Genomic DNA, 21,350 nt, shown 5'->3' on the forward strand with positions numbered 1-21,350 from the left:
TTGGACAATCAAATTAATGACTGCCCAGGCTTCAGGATGTCTTTTTACACTATATAAAGGTGGAAATTTACATTGGAAACGTTTGGTTTAGCTGTTAATGAAGTTTCGTTTTTTTAGTGCTGAAAATTCATTGTCTGCTGGCGCTGTAACACTCTTTCTAAGTGTTGCAATATCTCATGAAGGAAATACTGGACAATCAAATTAATGACTTTCCAGGCTTCAGGATGCCTTTCTACACTATATAAAGGTGGAAATTTACATTTGAAACGTTTGGTTTAGCTGTTATAAAAGTTTGGTTTTTTAGTGCTGTAAATGCATTTTCAGCTCGCGCTGTACACATTTGCTATGAGAGGCATTATCTCATAAGGGAAATATTGGACAATCAAATTAATGACTGCCCAGGCTTCAGGATGTCTTTTTACACTATATAAAGGTGGAAATTTACATTGGAAACGTTTGGTTTAGCTGTTATAAAAGTTTGGTTTTTTAGTGCTTAAAATGCATTTTCAGCTCGCACTGTACACATTTGCTATGTGAGGCATTATCTCATAAGGGAAATACTGGACAATCAAATTAATGACTTCCCAGCCTTCAGGAATTTTTTTTACACTCTATAAAGGTGGAAATTTACATTGGAAACGTTTGGTTTAGCTGTTATAAAAGTTTGTTTTTTTCGTGCTGTAAATGCATTTTCAGCTCGCGCTGTACACATTTGCAATGAGAGGCATTATCTCATAAGGGAAATATTGGACAATCAAATTAATGACTGCCCAGGCTTCAGGATGTCTTTTTACACTATATAAAGGTGGAAATTTACATTGGAAACGTTTAGTTTAGCTGATAATGAAGTTTCGTTTTTTTTAGTGCTGAAAATTCATTGTCTGCTTGGCGCTGTACACTTTTTCTAAGTGTTGCAATATCTCATGAAGGAAATACTGGACAATCAAATTAATGACTTTCCAGGCTTCAGGATGCCTTTCTACACTATATAAAGGTGGAAATTTACATTGGAAACGTTTGGTTTAGCTGTTATAAAAGTTTGTTTTTTTAGTGCTGTAAATGCATTTTCAGCTCGCGCTGTACACATTTGCTATGAGAGGCATTATCTCATAAGGGAAATATTGGACAATCAAATTAATGACTGCCCAGGCTTCAGGATGTCTTTTTACACTATATAAAGGTGGAAATTTACATTGGAAACGTTTGGTTTAGCTGTTATAAAAGTTTGGTTTTTTAGTGCTGTAAATGCATTTTCAGCTCGCGCTGTACACATTTGCTATGAGAGGCATTATCTCATAAGGGAAATATTGGACAATCAAATTAATGATGCCCAGGCTTCAGGATGTCTTTTTACACTATATAAAGGTGGAAATTTACATTGGAAACTTTTAGTTTAGCTGTTAATGAAGTTTCGTTTTTTTAGTGCTGAAAATTCATTGTCTGCTGGCGCTGTACACTTTTTCTAAGTGTTGCAATATCTCATGAAGGAAATACTGGACAATCAAATTAATGACTTTCCAGGCTTCAGGATGCCTTTCTACACTATATAAAGGTGGAAATGTACATTGGAAACGTTTGGTTTAGCTGTTATAAAAGTTTGGTTTTTTAGTGCTGTAAATGCATTTTCAGCTCGCGCTGTACACATTTGCTATGAGAGGCATTATCTCAGAAGGGAAATATTGGACTATCAAATTAATGACTGCCCAGGCTTCAGGATGTCTTTTTACACTATATAAAGGTGGAAATTTACATTGGAAACGTTTGGTTTAGCTGTTATAAAAGTTTGGTTTTTTTAGTGCTGAAAATGCATTTTCAGCTCGCACTGTACACATTTGCTATGTGAGGCATTATCTCATAAGGGAAATACTGGACAATCAAATTAATGACTGCCCAGGCTTCAGGATGTCTTTTTACACTATATAAAGGTGGAAATTTACATTGGAAACGTTTGGTTTAGCTGTTATAAAAGTTTGGTTTTTTAGTGCTGAAAATGCATTTTCAGCTCGCACTGTACACATTTGCTATGTGAGGCATTATCTCATAAGGGAAATACTGGACAATCAAATTAATGACTTCCCAGGCTTCAGGATGCCTTTTTACACTCTATAAATGTGGAAATTTACATTGGAAACGTTTGGTTTAGCTGTTAATGAAGTTTCGTTTTTTTAGTGCTGAAAATTCATTGTCTGCTGGTGCTGTACACTTTTTCTAAGTGTTGCAATATCTCATGAAGGAAATACTGGACAATCAAATTAATGACTTTCCAGGCTTCAGGATGCCTTTCTACACTATATAAAGGTGGAAATGTACATTGGAAACGTTTGGTTTAGCTGTTATAAAAGTTTGGTTTTTTTAGTGCTGCAAATGCATTTTCAGCTCGCGCTGTACACATTTGCTATGAGAGGCATTATCTCAAAAGGGAAATATTGGACAATCAAATTAATGACTGCCCAGGCTTCAGGATGTCTTTTTACACTATATAAAGGTGGAAATTTACATTGGAAACGTTTGGTTTAGCTGTTATAAAAGTTTGTTTTTTTAGTGCTGAAAATGCATTTTCAGCTCGCATTGTACACATTTGCTATGTGAGGCATTATCTCATAAGGGAAATACTGGACAATCAAATTAATGACTTCCCAGGCTTCAGGATGCCTTTTTACACTCTATAAATGTCGAAATTTACATTGGAAACGTTTGGTTTAGCTGTTAATGAAGTTTCGTTTTTTTAGTGCTGAAAATTCATTGTCTGCTGGCGCTGTACACTTTTTCTAAGTGTTGCAATATCTCATGAAGGAAATACTGGACAATCAAATTAATGACTTTCCAGGCTTCAGGATGCCTTTCTACACTATATAAAGGTGGAAATTTACATTTGAAACGTTTGGTTTAGCTGTTATAAAAGTTTGGTTTTTTAGTGCTGTAAATGCATTTTCAGCTCGCGCTGTACACATTTGCTATGAGAGGCATTATCTCATAAGGGAAATATTGGACAATCAAATTAATGACTGCCCAGGCTTCAGGATGTCTTTTTACACTATATAAAGGTGGAAATTTACATAGGAAACGTTTGGTTTAGCTGTTATAAAAGTTTGGTTTTTTAGTGCTTAAAATGCATTTTCAGCTCGCACTGTACACATTTTCTATGTGAGGCATTATCTCATAAGGGAAATACTGGACAATCAAATTAATGACTTCCCAGGCTTCAGGATGCCTTTTTACACTCTATAAAGGTGGAAATTTACATTGGAAACGTTTGGTTTAGCTGTTATAAAAGTTTGTTTTTTTCGTGCTGTAAATGCATTTTCAGCTCGCGCTGTACACATTTGCAATGAGAGGCATTATCTCATAAGGGAAATATTGGACAATCAAATTAATGACTGCCCAGGCTTCAGGATGTCTTTTTACACTATATAAAGGTGGAAATTTACATTGGAAACGTTTAGTTTAGCTGTTAATGAAGTTTCGTTTTTTTTAGTGCTGAAAATTCATTGTCTGCTGGCGCTGTACACTTTTTCTAAGTGTTGCAATATCTCATGAAGGAAATACTGGACAATCAAATTAATGACTTTCCAGGCTTCAGGATGCCTTTCTACACTATATAAAGGTGGAAATTTACATTGGAAACGTTTGGTTTAGCTGTTATAAAAGTTTGGTTTTTTAGTGCTGTAAATGCATTTTCAGCTCGCGCTGTACACATTTGCTATAAGAGGCATTATCTCATAAGGGAAATATTGGACAATCAAATTAATGACTGCCCAGGCTTCAGGACGTCTTTTTACACTATATAAAGGTGGAAATTTACATTGGAAACGTTTGGTTTAGCTGTTATAAAAGTTTGGTTTTTTAGTGCTGTAAATGCATTTTCAGCTCGCGCTGTACACATTTGCTATGAGAGGCATTATCTCATAAGGGAAATATTGGACAATCAAATTAATGACTGCCCAGGCTTCAGGATGTCTTTTTACACTATATAAAGGTGGAAATTTACATTGGAAACGTTTAGTTTAGCTGTTAATGAAGTTCCGTTTTTTTTAGTGCTGAAAATTCATTGTCTGCTGGCGCTGTACACTTTTTCTAAGTGTTGCAATATCTCATGAAGGAAATACTGGACAATCAAATTAATGACTTTCCAGGCTTCAGGATGCCTTTCTACACTATATAAAGGTGGAAATTTACATTGGAAACGTTTGGTTTAGCTGTTATAAAAGTTTGGTTTTTTAGTGCTGTAAATGCATTTTCAGCTCGCGCTGTACACATTTGCTATAAGAGGCATTATCTCATAAGGGAAATATTGGACAATCAAATTAATGACTGCCCAGGCTTCAGGATGTCTTTTTACACTATATAAAGGTGGAAATTTACATTGGAAACGTTTGGTTTAGCTGTTATAAAAGTTTGGTTTTTTAGTGCTGTAAATGCATTTTCAGCTCGCGCTGTACACATTTGCTATGAGAGGCATTATCTCATAAGGGAAATATTGGACAATCAAATTAATGGCTGCCCAGGCTTCAGGATGTCTTTTTACACTATATAAAGGTGGAAATTTACATTGGAAACTTTTAGTTTAGCTGTTCATGAAGTTTCGTTTTTTTAGTGCTGAAAATTCATTGTCTGCTGGCGCTGTACACTTTTTCTAAGTGTTGCAATATCTCATGAAGGAAATACTGGACAATCAAATTAATGACTTTCCAGGCTTCAGGATGCCTTTCTACACTATATAAAGGTGGAAATGTACATTGGAAACGTTTGGTTTAGCTGTTATAAAAGTTTGGTTTTTTAGTGCTGTAAATGCATTTTCAGCTCGCGCTGTACACATTTGCTATGAGAGGCATTATCTTAGAAGGGAAATATTGGACAATCAAATTAATGACTGCCCAGGCTTCAGGATGTCTTTTTACACTATATAAAGGTGGAAATTTACATTGGAAACGTTTGGTTTAGCTGTTATAAAAGTTTGGTTTTTTTAGTGCTGAAAATGCATTTTCAGCTCGCACTGTACACATTTGCTATGTGAGGCATTATCTCATAAGGGAAATACTGGACAATCAAATTAATGACTGCCCAGGCTTCAGGATGTCTTTTTACACTATATAAAGGTGGAAATTTACATTGGAAACGTTTGGTTTAGCTGTTATAAAAGTTTGGTTTTTTAGTGCTGAAAATGCATTTTCAGCTCGCACTGTACACATTTGCTATGTGAGGCATTATCTCATAAGGGAAATACTGGACAATCAAATTAATGACTTCCCAGGCTTCAGGATGCCTTTTTACACTCTATAAATGTGGAAATTTACATTGGAAACGTTTGGTTTAGCTGTTAATGAAGTTTCGTTTTTTTAGTGCTGAAAATTCATTGTCTGCTGGCGCTGTACACTTTTTCTAAGTGTTGCAATATCTCATGAAGGAAATACTGGACAATCAAATTAATGACTTTCCAGGCTTCAGGATGCCTTTCTACACTATATAAAGGTGGAAATGTACATTGGAAACGTTTGGTTTAGCTGTTATAAAAGTTTGGTTTTTTTAGTGCTGTAAATGCATTTTCAGCTCGCGCTGTACACATTTGCTATGAGAGGCATTATCTCATAAGGGAAATATTGGACAATCAAATTAATGACTGCCCAGGCTTCAGGATGTCTTTTTACACTATATAAGGGTGGAAATTTACATAGGAAACGTTTAGTTTAGCTGTTAATGAAGTGTCGTTTTTTTAGTGCTGAAAATTCATTGTCTGCTGGCGCTGTACACTTTTTCTAAGTGTTGCAATATCTCATGAAGGAAATACTGGACAATCAAATTAATGACTTTCCAGGCTTCAGGATGCCTTTCTACACTATATAAAGGTGGAAATGTACATTGGAAACGTTTGGTTTAGCTGTTATAAAAGTTTGGTTTTTTAGTGCTGTAAATGCATTTTCAGCTCGCGCTGTACACATTTGCTATGAGAGGCATTATCTCAAAAGGGAAATATTGGACAATCAAATTAATGACTGCCCAGGCTTCAGGATGTCTTTTTACACTATATAAAGGTGGAAATTTACATTGGAAACGTTTGGTTTAGCTGTTAATGAAGTTTCGTTTTTTTAGTGCTGAAAATTCATTGTCTGCTGGCGCTGTAACACTCTTTCTAAGTGTTGCAATATCTCATGAAGGAAATACTGGACAATCAAATTAATGACTTTCCAGGCTTCAGGATGCCTTTCTACACTATATAAAGGTGGAAATTTACATTTGAAACGTTTGGTTTAGCTGTTATAAAAGTTTGGTTTTTTAGTGCTGTAAATGCATTTTCAGCTCGCGCTGTACACATTTGCTATGAGAGGCATTATCTCATAAGGGAAATATTGGACAATCAAATTAATGACTGCCCAGGCTTCAGGATGTCTTTTTACACTATATAAAGGTGGAAATTTACATTGGAAACGTTTGGTTTAGCTGTTATAAAAGTTTGGTTTTTTAGTGCTTAAAATGCATTTTCAGCTCGCACTGTACACATTTGCTATGTGAGGCATTATCTCATAAGGGAAATACTGGACAATCAAATTAATGACTTCCCAGCCTTCAGGAATTTTTTTTACACTCTATAAAGGTGGAAATTTACATTGGAAACGTTTGGTTTAGCTGTTATAAAAGTTTGTTTTTTTCGTGCTGTAAATGCATTTTCAGCTCGCGCTGTACACATTTGCAATGAGAGGCATTATCTCATAAGGGAAATATTGGACAATCAAATTAATGACTGCCCAGGCTTCAGGATGTCTTTTTACACTATATAAAGGTGGAAATTTACATTGGAAACGTTTAGTTTAGCTGATAATGAAGTTTCGTTTTTTTTAGTGCTGAAAATTCATTGTCTGCTGGCGCTGTACACTTTTTCTAAGTGTTGCAATATCTCATGAAGGAAATACTGGACAATCAAATTAATGACTTTCCAGGCTTCAGGATGCCTTTCTACACTATATAAAGGTGGAAATTTACATTGGAAACGTTTGGTTTAGCTGTTATAAAAGTTTGTTTTTTTAGTGCTGTAAATGCATTTTCAGCTCGCGCTGTACACATTTGCTATGAGAGGCATTATCTCATAAGGGAAATATTGGACAATCAAATTAATGACTGCCCAGGCTTCAGGATGTCTTTTTACACTATATAAAGGTGGAAATTTACATTGGAAACGTTTGGTTTAGCTGTTATAAAAGTTTGGTTTTTTAGTGCTGTAAATGCATTTTCAGCTCGCGCTGTACACATTTGCTATGAGAGGCATTATCTCATAAGGGAAATATTGGACAATCAAATTAATGATGCCCAGGCTTCAGGATGTCTTTTTACACTATATAAAGGTGGAAATTTACATTGGAAACTTTTAGTTTAGCTGTTAATGAAGTTTCGTTTTTTTAGTGCTGAAAATTCATTGTCTGCTGGCGCTGTACACTTTTTCTAAGTGTTGCAATATCTCATGAAGGAAATACTGGACAATCAAATTAATGACTTTCCAGGCTTCAGGATGCCTTTCTACACTATATAAAGGTGGAAATGTACATTGGAAACGTTTGGTTTAGCTGTTATAAAAGTTTGGTTTTTTAGTGCTGTAAATGCATTTTCAGCTCGCGCTGTACACATTTGCTATGAGAGGCATTATCTCAGAAGGGAAATATTGGACTATCAAATTAATGACTGCCCAGGCTTCAGGATGTCTTTTTACACTATATAAAGGTGGAAATTTACATTGGAAACGTTTGGTTTAGCTGTTATAAAAGTTTGGTTTTTTTAGTGCTGAAAATGCATTTTCAGCTCGCACTGTACACATTTGCTATGTGAGGCATTATCTCATAAGGGAAATACTGGACAATCAAATTAATGACTGCCCAGGCTTCAGGATGTCTTTTTACACTATATAAAGGTGGAAATTTACATTGGAAACGTTTGGTTTAGCTGTTATAAAAGTTTGGTTTTTTAGTGCTGAAAATGCATTTTCAGCTCGCACTGTACACATTTGCTATGTGAGGCATTATCTCATAAGGGAAATACTGGACAATCAAATTAATGACTTCCCAGGCTTCAGGATGCCTTTTTACACTCTATAAATGTGGAAATTTACATTGGAAACGTTTGGTTTAGCTGTTAATGAAGTTTCGTTTTTTTAGTGCTGAAAATTCATTGTCTGCTGGCGCTGTACACTTTTTCTAAGTGTTGCAATATCTCATGAAGGAAATACTGGACAATCAAATTAATGACTTTCCAGGCTTCAGGATGCCTTTCTACACTATATAAAGGTGGAAATGTACATTGGAAACGTTTGGTTTAGCTGTTATAAAAGTTTGGTTTTTTAGTGCTGTAAATGCATTTTCAGCTCGCGCTGTACACATTTGCTATGAGAGGCATTATCTCATAAGGGAAATATTGGACAATCAAATTAATGACTGCCCAGGCTTCAGGATGTCTTTTTACACTATATAAGGGTGGAAATTTACATTGGAAACGTTTAGTTTAGCTGTTAATGAAGTGTCGTTTTTTTAGTGCTGAAAATTCATTGTCTGCTGGCGCTGTACACTTTTTCTAAGTGTTGCAATATCTCATGAAGGAAATACTGGACAATCAAATTAATGACTTTCCAGGCTTCAGGATGCCTTTCTACACTATATAAAGGTGGAAATGTACATTGGAAACGTTTGGTTTAGCTGTTATAAAAGTTTGGTTTTTTAGTGCTGTAAATGCATTTTCAGCTCGCGCTGTACACATTTGCTATGAGAGGCATTATCTCAAAAGGGAAATATTGGAAAATCAAATTAATGACTGCCCAGGCTTCAGGATGTCCTTTTACACTATATAAAGGTGGAAATTTACATTGGAAACGTTTGGTTTAGCTGTTATAAAAGTTGGGTTTTTTAATGCTGAAAATGCATTTTCAGCTCGCACTGTACACATTTGCTATGTGAGGCATTATCTCATAAGGGAAATACTGGACAATCAAATTAATGACTTCCCAGGCTTCAGGATGCCTTTTTACACTCTATAAATGTGGAAATTTACATTGGAAACGTTTGGTTTAGCTGTTAATGAAGTTTCGTTTTTTTAATGCTGAAAATTCATTGTCTGCTGGCGCTGTACACTCTTTCTAAGTGTTGCAATATCTCATGAAGGAAATACTGGACAATCAAATTAATGACTTTCCAGGCTTCAGGATGCCTTTCTACACTATATAAAAGTGGAAATTTACATTTGAAACGTTTGGTTTAGCTGTTATAAAAGTTTGGTTTTTTAGTGCTGTAAATGCATTTTCAGCTCGCGCTGTACACATTTGCTATGAGAGGCATTATCTCATAAGGGAAATATTGGACAATCAAATTAATGACTGCCCAGGCTTCAGGATGTCTTTTTACACTATATAAAGGTGGAAATCTACATTGGAAACGTTTGGTTTAGCTGTTATAAAAGTTTGGTTTTTTAGTGCTTAAAATGCATTTTCAGCTCGCACTGTACACATTTGCTATGTGAGGCATTATCTCATAAGGGAAATACTGGACAATCAAATTAATGACTTCCCAGGCTTCAGGATGCCTTTTTACACTCTATAAAGGTGGAAATTTACATTGGAAACGTTTGGTTTAGCTGTTATAAAAGTTTGTTTTTTTCGTGCTGTAAATGCATTTTCAGCTCGCGCTGTACACATTTGCAATGAGAGGCATTATCTCATAAGGGAAATATTGGACAATCAAATTAATGACTGCCCAGGCTTCAGGATGTCTTTTTACACTATATAAAGGTGGAAATTTACATTGGAAACGTTTAGTTTAGCTGTTAATGAAGTTTCGTTTTTTTTAGTGCTGAAAATTCATTGTCTGCTGGCGCTGTACACTTTTTCTAAGTGTTGCAATATCTCATGAAGGAAATACTGGACAATCAAATTAATGACTTTCCAGGCTTCAGGATGCCTTTCTACACTATATAAAGGTGGAAATTTACATTGGAAACGTTTGGTTTAGCTGTTTTAAAAGTTTGGTTTTTTAGTGCTGTAAATGCATTTTCAGCTCGCGCTGTACACATTTGCTATGAGAGGCATTATCTCATAAGGGAAATATTGGACAATCAAATTAATGACTGCCCAGGCTTCAGGATGTCTTTTTACACTATATAAAGGTGGAAATTTACATTGGAAACGGTTGGTTTAGTTGTTATAAAAGTTTGGTTTTTTATTGCTGTAAATGCATTTTCAGCTCGCGCTGTACACATTTGCTATGAGAGGCATTATCTCATAAGGGAAATATTGGACAATCAAATTAATGGCTGCCTAGGCTTCAGGATGTCTTTTTACACTATATAAAGGTGGAAATTTACATTGGAAACTTTTAGTTTAGCTGTTAATGAAGTTTCGTTTTTTTAGTGCTGAAAATTCATTGTCTGCTGGCGCTGTACACTTTTTCTAAGTGTTGCAATATCTCATGAAGGAAATACTGGACAATCAAATTAATGACTTTCCAGGCTTCAGGATGCCTTTCTACACTATATAAAGGTGGAAATGTACATTGGAAACGTTTGGTTTAGCTGTTATAAAAGTTTGGTTTTTTAGTGCTGTAAATGCATTTTCAGCACGCGCTGTACACATTTGCTATGAGAGGCATTATCTCATAAGGGAAATATTGGACAATCAAATTAATGACTGCCCAGGCTTCAGGATGTCTTTTTACACTATATAAAGGTGGAAATATACATTGGAAACGTTTAGTTTAGCTGTTAATGAAGTTTCGTTTTTTTAGTGCTGAAAATTCATTGTCTGCTGGCGCTGTACACTTTTTCTAAGTGTTGCAATATCTCATGAAGGAAATACTGGACAATCAAATTTATGACTTTCCAGGCTTCAGGATGCCTTTCTACACTATATAAAGGTGGAAATTTACATTGGAAACGTTTGGTTTAGCTGTTATAAAAGTTTGTTTTTTTAGTGCTGTAAATACATTTTCAGCTCGCGCTGTACACATTTGCTATGAGAGGCATTATCTCATAAGGGAAATATTGGAAAATCAAATTAATGACTGCCCAGGCTTCAGGATGTCTTTTTACACTATATAAAGGTGGAAATTTACATTGGAAACGTTTGGTTTAGCTGTTATAAAAGTTTGGTTTTTTAGTGCTTAAAATGCATTTTCAGCTCGCACTGTACACATTTGCTATGTGAGGCCTTATCTCATAAGGGAAATACTGGACAATCAAATTAATGACTTCCCAGGCTTCAGGATGCCTATTTACACTCTATAAAGGTGGAAATTTACATTGGAAACGTTTGGTTTAGCTGTTATAAAAGTTTGTTTTTTTCGTGCTGTAAATGCATTTTCAGCTCGCGCTGTACACATTTGCAATGAGAGGCATTATCTCATAAGGGAAATATTGGACAATAGAATTAATGACTGCCCAGGCTTCAGGATGTCTCTTTACACTATATAAAGGTGGAAATTTACATTGGAAACGTTTAGTTTAGCTGTTAATGAAGTTTCGGTTTTTTTAGTGCTGAAAATTCATTGTCTGCTGGCGCTGTACACTTTTTCTAAGTGTTGCAATATCTCATGAAGGAAATACTGGACAATCAAATTAATGACTGCCCAGGCTTCAGGATGTCTTTTTACACTATATAAAGGTGGAAATTTACATTGGAAACGTTTGGTTTAGCTGTTATAAAAGTTTGTTTTTTTAGTGCTGAAAATGCATTTTCAGCTCGCACTGTACACATTTGCTATGTGAGGCATTATCTCATAAGGGAAATACTGGACAATCAAATTAATGACTGCCCAGGCTTCAGGATGTCTTTTTACACTATATAAAGGTGGAAATTTACATTGGAAACGTTTGGTTTAGCTGTTATAAAAGTTTGTTTTTTTAGTGCTGAAAATGCATTTTCAGCTCGCACTGTACACATTTGCTATGTGAGGCATTATCTCATAAGGGAAATACTGGACAATCAAATTAATGACTTCCCAGGCTTCAGGATGCCTTTTTACACTCTATAAATGTGGAAATTTACATTGGAAACGTTTGGTTTAGCTGTTAATGAAGTTTCGTTTTTTTAGTGCTGAAAATTCATTGTCTGCTGGCGCTGTACACTTTTTCTAAGTGTTGCAATATCTCATGAAGGAAATACTGGACAATCAAATTAATGACTTTCCAGGCTTCAGGATGCCTTTCTACACTATATAAAGGTGGAAATTTACATTTGAAACGTTTGGTTTAGCTGTTATAAAAGTTTGGTTTTTTAGTGCTGTAAATGCATTTTCAGCTCGCGCTGTACACATTTGCTATGAGAGGCATTATCTCATAAGGGAAATATTGGACAATCAAATTAATGACTGCCCAGGCTTCAGGATGTCTTTTTACACTATATAAAGGTGGAAATTTACATTGGAAACGTTTGGTTTAGCTGTTATAAAAGTTTGGTTTTTTAGTGCTGTAAATGCATTTTCAGCTCGCGCTGTACACATTTGCTATGAGAGGCATTATCTCATAAGGGAAATATTGGACAATCAAATTAATGACTGCCCAGGCTTCAGGATGTCTTTTTACACTATATAAAGGTGGAAATTTACATTGGAAACGGTTGGTTTAGTTCTTATAAAAGTTTGTTTTTTTATTGCTGTAAATGCATTTTCAGCTCGCGCTGTACACATTTGCTATGAGAGGCATTATCTCATAAGGGAAATATTGGACAATCAAATTAATGGCTGCCTAGGCTTCAGGATGTCTTTTTACACTATATAAAGGTGGAAATTTACATTGGAAACTTTTAGTTTAGCTGTTAATGAAGTTTCGTTTTTTTAGTGCTGAAAATTCATTGTCTGCTGGTGCTGTACACTTTTTCTAAGTGTTGCAATATCTCATGAAGGAAATACTGGACAATCAAATTAATGACTTTCCAGGCTTCAGGATGCCTTTCTACACTATATAAAGGTGGAAATGTACATTGGAAACGTTTGGTTTAGCTGTTATAAAAGTTTGGTTTTTTAGTGCTGTAAATGCATTTTCAGCTCGCGCTGTACACATTTGCTATGAGAGGCATTATCTCATAAGGGAAATATTGGACAATCAAATTAATGACTGCCCAGGCTTCAGGATGTCTTTTTACACTATATAAAGGTGGAAATTTACATTGGAAACGTTTGGTTTAGCTGTTATAAAAGTTTGGTTTTTTAGTGCTTAAAATGCATTTTCAGCTCGCACTGTACACATTTGCTATGTGAGGCATTATCTCATAAGGGAAATACTGGACAATCAAATTAATGACTTCCCAGGCTTCAGGATGCCTTTTTACACTCTATAAAGGTGGAAATTTACATTGGAAACGTTTGGTTTAGCTGTTATAAAAGTTTGTTTTTTTCGTGCTGTAAATGCATTTTCAGCTCGCGCTGTACACATTTGCAATGAGAGGCATTATCTCATAAGGGAAATATTGGACAATCAAATTAATGACTGCCCAGGCTTCAGGATGTCTTTTTACACTATATAAAGGTGGAAATTTACATTGGAAACGTTTAGTTTAGCTGTTAATGAAGTTTCGTTTTTTTTAGTGCTGAAAATTCATTGTCTGCTGGCGCTGTACACTTTTTCTAAGTGTTGCAATATCTCATGAAGGAAATACTGGACAATCAAATTAATGACTTTCCAGGCTTCAGGATGCCTTTCTACACTATATAAAGGTGGAAATTTACATTGGAAACGTTTGGTTTAGCTGTTATAAAAGTTTGGTTTTTTAGTGCTGTAAATGCATTTTCAGCTCGCGCTGTACACATTTGCTATGAGAGGCATTATCTCATAAGGGAAATATTGGACAATCAAATTAAGGACTGCCCAGGCTTCAGGATGTCTTTTTACACTATATAAAGGTGGAAATTTACATTGGAAACGGTTGGTTTAGTTGTTATAAAAGTTTGGTTTTTTATTGCTGTAAATGCATTTTCAGCTCGCGCTGTACACATTTGCTATGAGAGGCATTATCTCATAAGGGAAATATTGGACAATCAAATTAATGGCTGCCCAGGCTTCAGGATGTCTTTTTACACTATATAAAGGTGGAAATTTACATTGGAAACTTTTAGTTTAGCTGTTAATGAAGTTTCGTTTTTTTAGTGCTGAAAATTCATTGTCTGCTGGCGCTGTACACTTTTTCTAAGTGTTGCAATATCTCATGAAGGAAATACTGGACAATCAAATTAATGACTTTCCAGGCTTCAGGATGCCTTTCTACACTATATAAAGGTGGAAATGTACATTGGAAACGTTTGGTTTAGCTGTTATAAAAGTTTGGTTTTTTAGTGCTGTAAATGCATTTTCAGCTCGCGCTGTACACATTTGCTATGAGAGGCATTATCTCATAAGGGAAATATTGGACAATCAAATTAATGACTGCCCAGGCTTCAGGATGTCTTTTTACACTATATAAAGGTGGAAATATACATTGGAAACGTTTAGTTTAGCTGTTAATGAAGTTTCGTTTTTTTAGTGCTGAAAATTCATTGTCTGCTGGCGCTGTACACTTTTTCTAAGTGTTGCAATATCTCATGAAGGAAATACTGGACAATCAAATTTATGACTTTCCAGGCTTCGGGATGCCTTTCTACACTATATAAAGGTGGAAATTTACATTGGAAACGTTTGGTTTAGCTGTTATAAAAGTTAGTTTTTTTAGTGCTGTAAATACATTTTCAGCTCGCGCTGTACACATTTGCTATGAGAGGCATTATCTCATAAGGGAAATATTGGAAAATCAAATTAATGACTGCCCAGGCTTCAGGATGTCTTTTTACACTATATAAAGGTGGAAATTTACATTGGAAACGTTTGGTTTAGCTGTTATAAAAGTTTGGTTTTTTAGTGCTTAAAATGCATTTTCAGCTCGCACTGTACACATTTGCTATGTGAGGCATTATCTCATAAGGGAAATACTGGACAATCAAATTAATGACTTCCCAGGCTTCAGGATGCCTATTTACACTCTATAAAGGTGGAAATTTACATTGGAAACGTTTGGTTTAGCTGTTATAAAAGTTTGTTTTTTTCGTGCTGTAAATGCATTTTCAGCTCGCGCTGTACACATTTGCAATGAGAGGCATTATCTCATAAGGGAAATATTGGACAATCAAATTAATGACTGCCCAGGCTTCAGGATGTCTTTTTACACTATATAAAGGTGGAAATTTACATTGGAAACGTTTAGTTTAGCTGTTAATGAAGTTTCGGTTTTTTTAGTGCTGAAAATTCATTGTCTGCTGGCGCTGTACACTTTTTCTAAGTGTTGCAATATCTCATGAAGGAAATACTGGACAATCAAATTAATGACTGCCCAGGCTTCAGGATGTCTTTTTACACTATATAAAGGTGGAAATTTACATTGGAAACGTTTGGTTTAGCTGTTATAAAAGTTTGGTTTTTTAGTGCTGTAAATGCATTTTCAGCTCGCGCTGTACACATTTGCTATGTGAGGCATTATCTCATAAGGGAAATACTGGACAATCAAAGTAATGACTGCCCAGGCTTCAGGATGTCTTTTTACACTATATAAAGGTGGAAATTTACATTGGAAACGTTTGGTTTAGCTGTTATAAAAGTTTGGTTTTTTAGTGCTGTAAATGCATTTTCAGCTCGCGCTGTACACATTTGCTATGAGAGGCATTATCTCATAAGGGAAATATTGGACAATCAAATTAATGGCTGCCCAGGCTTCAGGATGTCTTTTTACTCTATATAAAGGTGGAAATTTACATTGGAAACGTTTAGTTTAGCTGTTAATGAAGTTTCGTTTTTTTAGTGCTGAAAATTCATTGTCTGCTGGCGCTGTACACTTTTTCTAAGTGTTGCAATATCTCATGAAGGAAATACTGGACAATCAAATCAATGACTTTCCAGGCTTCAGGATGCCTTTCTACACTATATAAAGGTGGAAATTTACATTGGAAACGTTTGGTTTAGCTGTTATAAAAGTTTGGTTTTTTAGTGCTGTAAATGCATTTTCAGCTCGCACTGTACACATTTGCTATGTGAGGCATTATCTCATAAGGGAAATACTGGACAATCAAATTAATGACTTCCCAGGCTTCAGGATGCCTTTTTACACTCTATAAATGTGGAAATTTACATTGGAAACGTTTGGTTTAGCTGTTAATGAAGTTTCGTTTTTTTAGTGCTGAAAATTCATTGTCTGCTGGCGCTGTACACTTTTTCTAAGTGTTGCAATATCTCATGAAGGAAATACTGGACAATCAAATTAATGACTTTCCAGGCTTCAAGATGCCTTTCTACACTATATAAAGGTGGAAATTTACATTTGAAACGTTTGGTTTAGCTGTTATAAAAGTTTGTTTTTTTAGTGCTGTAAATGCATTTTTAGCTCGCGCTGTACACATTTGCTATGAGAGGCATTATCTCATAAGGGAAATATTGGACAATCAAATTAATGACTGCCCAGGCTTCAGGATGTCTTTTTACACTATATAAAGGTGGAAATTTACATTGGAAACGTTTGGTTTAGCTGTTATAAAAGTTTGGTTTTTTAGTGCTTAAAATGCATTTTCAGCTCGCACTGTACACATTTGCTATGTGAGGCATTATCTCATAAGGGAAATACTGGACAATCAAATTAATGACTTCCCAGGCTTCAGGATGCCTTTTTACACTCTATAAAGGTGGAAATTTACATTGGAAACGTTTGGTTTAGCTGTTATAAAAGTTTGTTTTTTTCGTGCTGTAAATGCATTTTCAGCTCGCGCTGTACACATTTGCAATGAGAGGCATTATCTCATAAGGGAAATATTGGACAATCAAATTAATGACTGCCCAGGCTTCAGGATGTCTTTTTACACTATATAAAGGTGGAAATTTACATTGGAAACGTTTAGTTTAGCTGTTAATGAAGTTTCGTTTTTTTTAGTGCTGAAAATTCATTGTCTGCTGGCGCTGTACACTTTTTCTAAGTGTTGCAATATCTCATGAAGGAAATACTGGACAATCAAATTAATGACTTTCCAGGCTTCAGGATGCCTTTCTACACTATATAAAGGTGGAAATTTACATTGGAAACGTTTGGTTTAGCTGTTATAAAAGTTTGGTTTTTTAGTGCTGTAAATGCATTTTCAGCTCGCGCTGTACACATTTGCTATGAGAGGCATTATCTCATAAGGGAAATATTGGACAATCAAATTAATGACTGCCCAGGCTTCAGGATGTCTTTTTACACTATATAAAGGTGGAAATTTACATTGGAAACGGTTGGTTTAGTTGTTATAAAAGTTTGGTTTTTTATTGCTGTAAATGCATTTTCAGCTCGCGCTGTACACATTTGCTATGAGAGGCATTATCTCATAAGGGAAATATTGGACAATCAAATTAATGGCTGCCTAGGCTTCAGGATGTCTTTTTACACTATATAAAGGTGGAAATTTACATTGGAAACTTTTAGTTTAGCTGTTAATGAAGTTTCGTTTTTTTAGTGCTGAAAATTCATTGTCTGCTGGCGCTGTACACTTTTTCTAAGTGTTGCAATATCTCATGAAGGAAATACTGGACAATCAAATTAATGACTTTCCAGGCTTCAGGATGCCTTTCTACACTATATAAAGGTGGAAATGTACATTGGAAACGTTTGGTTTAGCTGTTATAAAAGTTTGGTTTTTTAGTGCTGTAAATGCATTTTCAGCTCGCGCTGTACACATTTGCTATGAGAGGCATTATCTCATAAGGGAAATATTGGACAATCAAATTAATGACTGCCCAGGCTTCAGGATGTCTTTTTACACTATATAAAGGTGGAAATATACATTGGAAACGTTTAGTTTAGCTGTTAATGAAGTTTCGTTTTTTTAGTGCTGAAAATTCATTGTCTGCTGGCGCTGTACACTTTTTCTAAGTGTTGCAATATCTCATGAAGGAAATACTGGACAATCAAATTTATGACTTTCCAGGCTTCGGGATGCCTTTCTACACTATATAAAGGTGGAAATTTACATTGGAAACGTTTGGTTTAGCTGTTATAAAAGTTTGTTTTTTTAGTGCTGTAAATACATTTTCAGCTCGCGCTGTACACATTTGCTATGAGAGGCATTATCTCATAAGGGAAATATTGGAAAATCAAATTAATGACTGCCCAGGCTTCAGGATGTCTTTTTACACTATATAAAGGTGGAAATTTACATTGGAAACGTTTGGTTTAGCTGTTATAAAAGTTTGGTTTTTTAGTGCTTAAAATGCATTTTCAGCTCGCACTGTACACATTTGCTATGTGAGGCATTATCTCATAAGGGAAATACTGGACAATCAAATTAATGACTTCCCAGGCTTCAGGATGCCTATTTACACTCTATAAAGGTGGAAATTTACATTGGAAACGTTTGGTTTAGCTGTTATAAAAGTTTGTTTTTTTCGTGCTGTAAATGCATTTTCAGCTCGCGCTGTACACATTTGCAATGAGAGGCATTATCTCATAAGGGAAATATTGGACAATCAAATTAATGACTGCCCAGGCTTCAGGATGTCTTTTTACACTATATAAAGGTGGAAATTTACATTGGAAACGTTTAGTTTAGCTGTTAATGAAGTTTCGGTTTTTTTAGTGCTGAAAATTCATTGTCTGCTGGCGCTGTACACTTTTTCTAAGTGTTGCAATATCTCATGAAGGAAATACTGGACAATCAAATTAATGACTGCCCAGGCTTCAGGATGTCTTTTTACACTATATAAAGGTGGAAATTTACATTGGAAACGTTTGGTTTAGCTGTTATAAAAGTTTGGTTTTTTAGTGCTGTAAATGCATTTTCAGCTCGCGCTGTACACATTTGCTATGTGAGGCATTATCTCATAAGGGAAATACTGGACAATCAAATTAATGACTGCCCAGGCTTCAGGATGTCTTTTTACACTATATAAAGGTGGAAATTTACATTGGAAACGTTTGGTTTAGCTGTTATAAAAGTTTGGTTTTTTAGTGCTGTAAATGCATTTTCAGCTCGCGCTGTACACATTTGCTATGAGAGGCATTATCTCATAAGGGAAATATTGGACAATCAAATTAATGGCTGCCCAGGCTTCAGGATGTCTTTTTACTCTATATAAAGGTGGAAATTTACATTGGAAACGTTTAGTTTAGCTGTTAATGAAGTTTCGTTTTTTTAGTGCTGAAAATTCATTGTCTGCTGGCGCTGTACACTTTTTCTAAGTGTTGCAATATCTCATGAAGGAAATACTGGACAATCAAATCAATGACTTTCCAGGCTTCAGGATGCCTTTCTACACTATATAAAGGTGGAAATTTACATTGGAAACGTTTGGTTTAGCTGTTATAAAAGTTTGGTTTTTTAGTGCTGTAAATGCATTTTCAGCTCGCACTGTACACATTTGCTATGTGAGGCATTATCTCATAAGGGAAATACTGGACAATCAAATTAATGACTTCCCAGGCTTCAGGATGCCTTTTTACACTCTATAAATGTGGAAATTTACATTGGAAACGTTTGGTTTAGCTGTTAATGAAGTTTCGTTTTTTTAGTGCTGAAAATTCATTGTCTGCTGGCGCTGTACACTTTTTCTAAGTGTTGCAATATCTCATGAAGGAAATACTGGACAATCAAATTAATGACTTTCCAGGCTTCAGGATGCCTTTCTACACTATATAAAGGTGGAAATGTACATTGGAAACGTTTGGTTTAGCTGTTATAAAAGTTTGGTTTTTTAGTGCTGTAAATGCATTTTCAGCTCGCGCTGTACACATTTGCTATGAGAGGCATTATCTCATAAGGGAAATATTGGACAATCAAATTAATGACTGCCCAGGCTTCAGGATGTCTTTTTACACTATATAAGGGTGGAAATTTACATTGGAAACGTTTAGTTTAGCTGTTAATGAAGTGTCGTTTTTTTAGTGCTGAAAATTCATTGTCTGCTGGCGCTGTACACTTTTTCTAAGTGTTGCAATATCTCATGAAGGAAATACTGGACAATCAAATTAATGACTTTCCAGGCTTCAGGATGCCTTTCTACACTATATAAAGGTGGAAATGTACATTGGAAACGTTTGGTTTAGCTGTTATAAAAGTTTGGTTTTTTTAGTGCTGTAAATGCATTTTCAGCTCGCGCTGTACACATTTGCTATGAGAGGCATTATCTCAAAAGGGAAATATTGGAAAATCAAATTAATGACTGCCCAGGCTTCAGGATGTCCTTTTACACTATATAAAGGTGGAAATTTACATTGGAAACGTTTGGTTTAGCTGTTATAAAAGTTGGGTTTTTTAATGCTGAAAATGCATTTTCAGCTCGCACTGTACACATTTGCTATGTGAGGCATTATCTCATAAGGGAAATACTGGACAATCAAATTAATGACTTCCCAGGCTTCAGGATGCCTTTTTACACTCTATAAATGTGGAAATTTACATTGGAAACGTTTGGTTTAGCTGTTAATGAAGTTTCGTTTTTTTTAATGCTGAAAATTCATTGTCTGCTGGCGCTGTACACTCTTTCTAAGTGTTGCAATATCTCATGAAGGAAATACTGGACAATCAAATTAATGACTTTCCAGGCTTCAGGATGCCTTTCTACACTATATAAAGGTGGAAATTTACATTTGAAACGTTTGGTTTAGCTGTTATAAAAGTTTGGTTTTTTAGTGCTGTAAATGCATTTTCAGCTCGCGCTGTACACATTTGCTATGAGAGGCATTATCTCATAAGGGAAATATTGGACAATCAAATTAATGACTGCCCAGGCTTCAGGATGTCTTTTTACACTATATAAAGGTGGAAATTTACATTGGAAACGTTTGGTTTAGCTGTTATAAAAGTTTGGTTTTTTAGTGCTTAAAATGCATTTTCAGCTCGCACTGTACACATTTGCTATGTGAGGCATTATCTCATAAGGGAAATACTGGACAATCAAATTAATGACTTCCCAGGCTTCAGGATGCCTTTTTACACTCTATAAAGGTGGAAATTTACATTGGAAACGTTTGGTTTAGCTGTTATAAAAGTTTGTTTTTTTCGTGCTGTAAATGCATTTTCAGCTCGCGCTGTACACATTTGCAATGAGAGGCATTATCTCATAAGGGAAATATTGGACAATCAAATTAATGACTGCCCAGGCTTCAGGATGTCTTTTTACACTATATAAAGGTGGAAATTTACATTGGAAACGTTTAGTTTAGCTGTTAATGAAGTTTCGTTTTTTTTAGTGCTGAAAATTCATTGTCTGCTGGCGCTGTACACTTTTTCTAAGTGTTGCAATATCTCATGAAGGAAATACTGGACAATCAAATTAATGACTTTCCAGGCTTCAGGATGCCTTTCTACACTATATAAAGGTGGAAATTTACATTGGAAACGTTTGGTTTA

Source organism: Idiotropiscis lumnitzeri, unplaced genomic scaffold, assembly GCF_059441095.1.
Source record: "Idiotropiscis lumnitzeri isolate Australia: NSW breed Sydney's pygmy pipehorse unplaced genomic scaffold, RoL_Ilum_1.0 HiC_scaffold_26, whole genome shotgun sequence".
NCBI lineage: Eukaryota > Metazoa > Chordata > Actinopteri > Syngnathiformes > Syngnathidae > Idiotropiscis > Idiotropiscis lumnitzeri.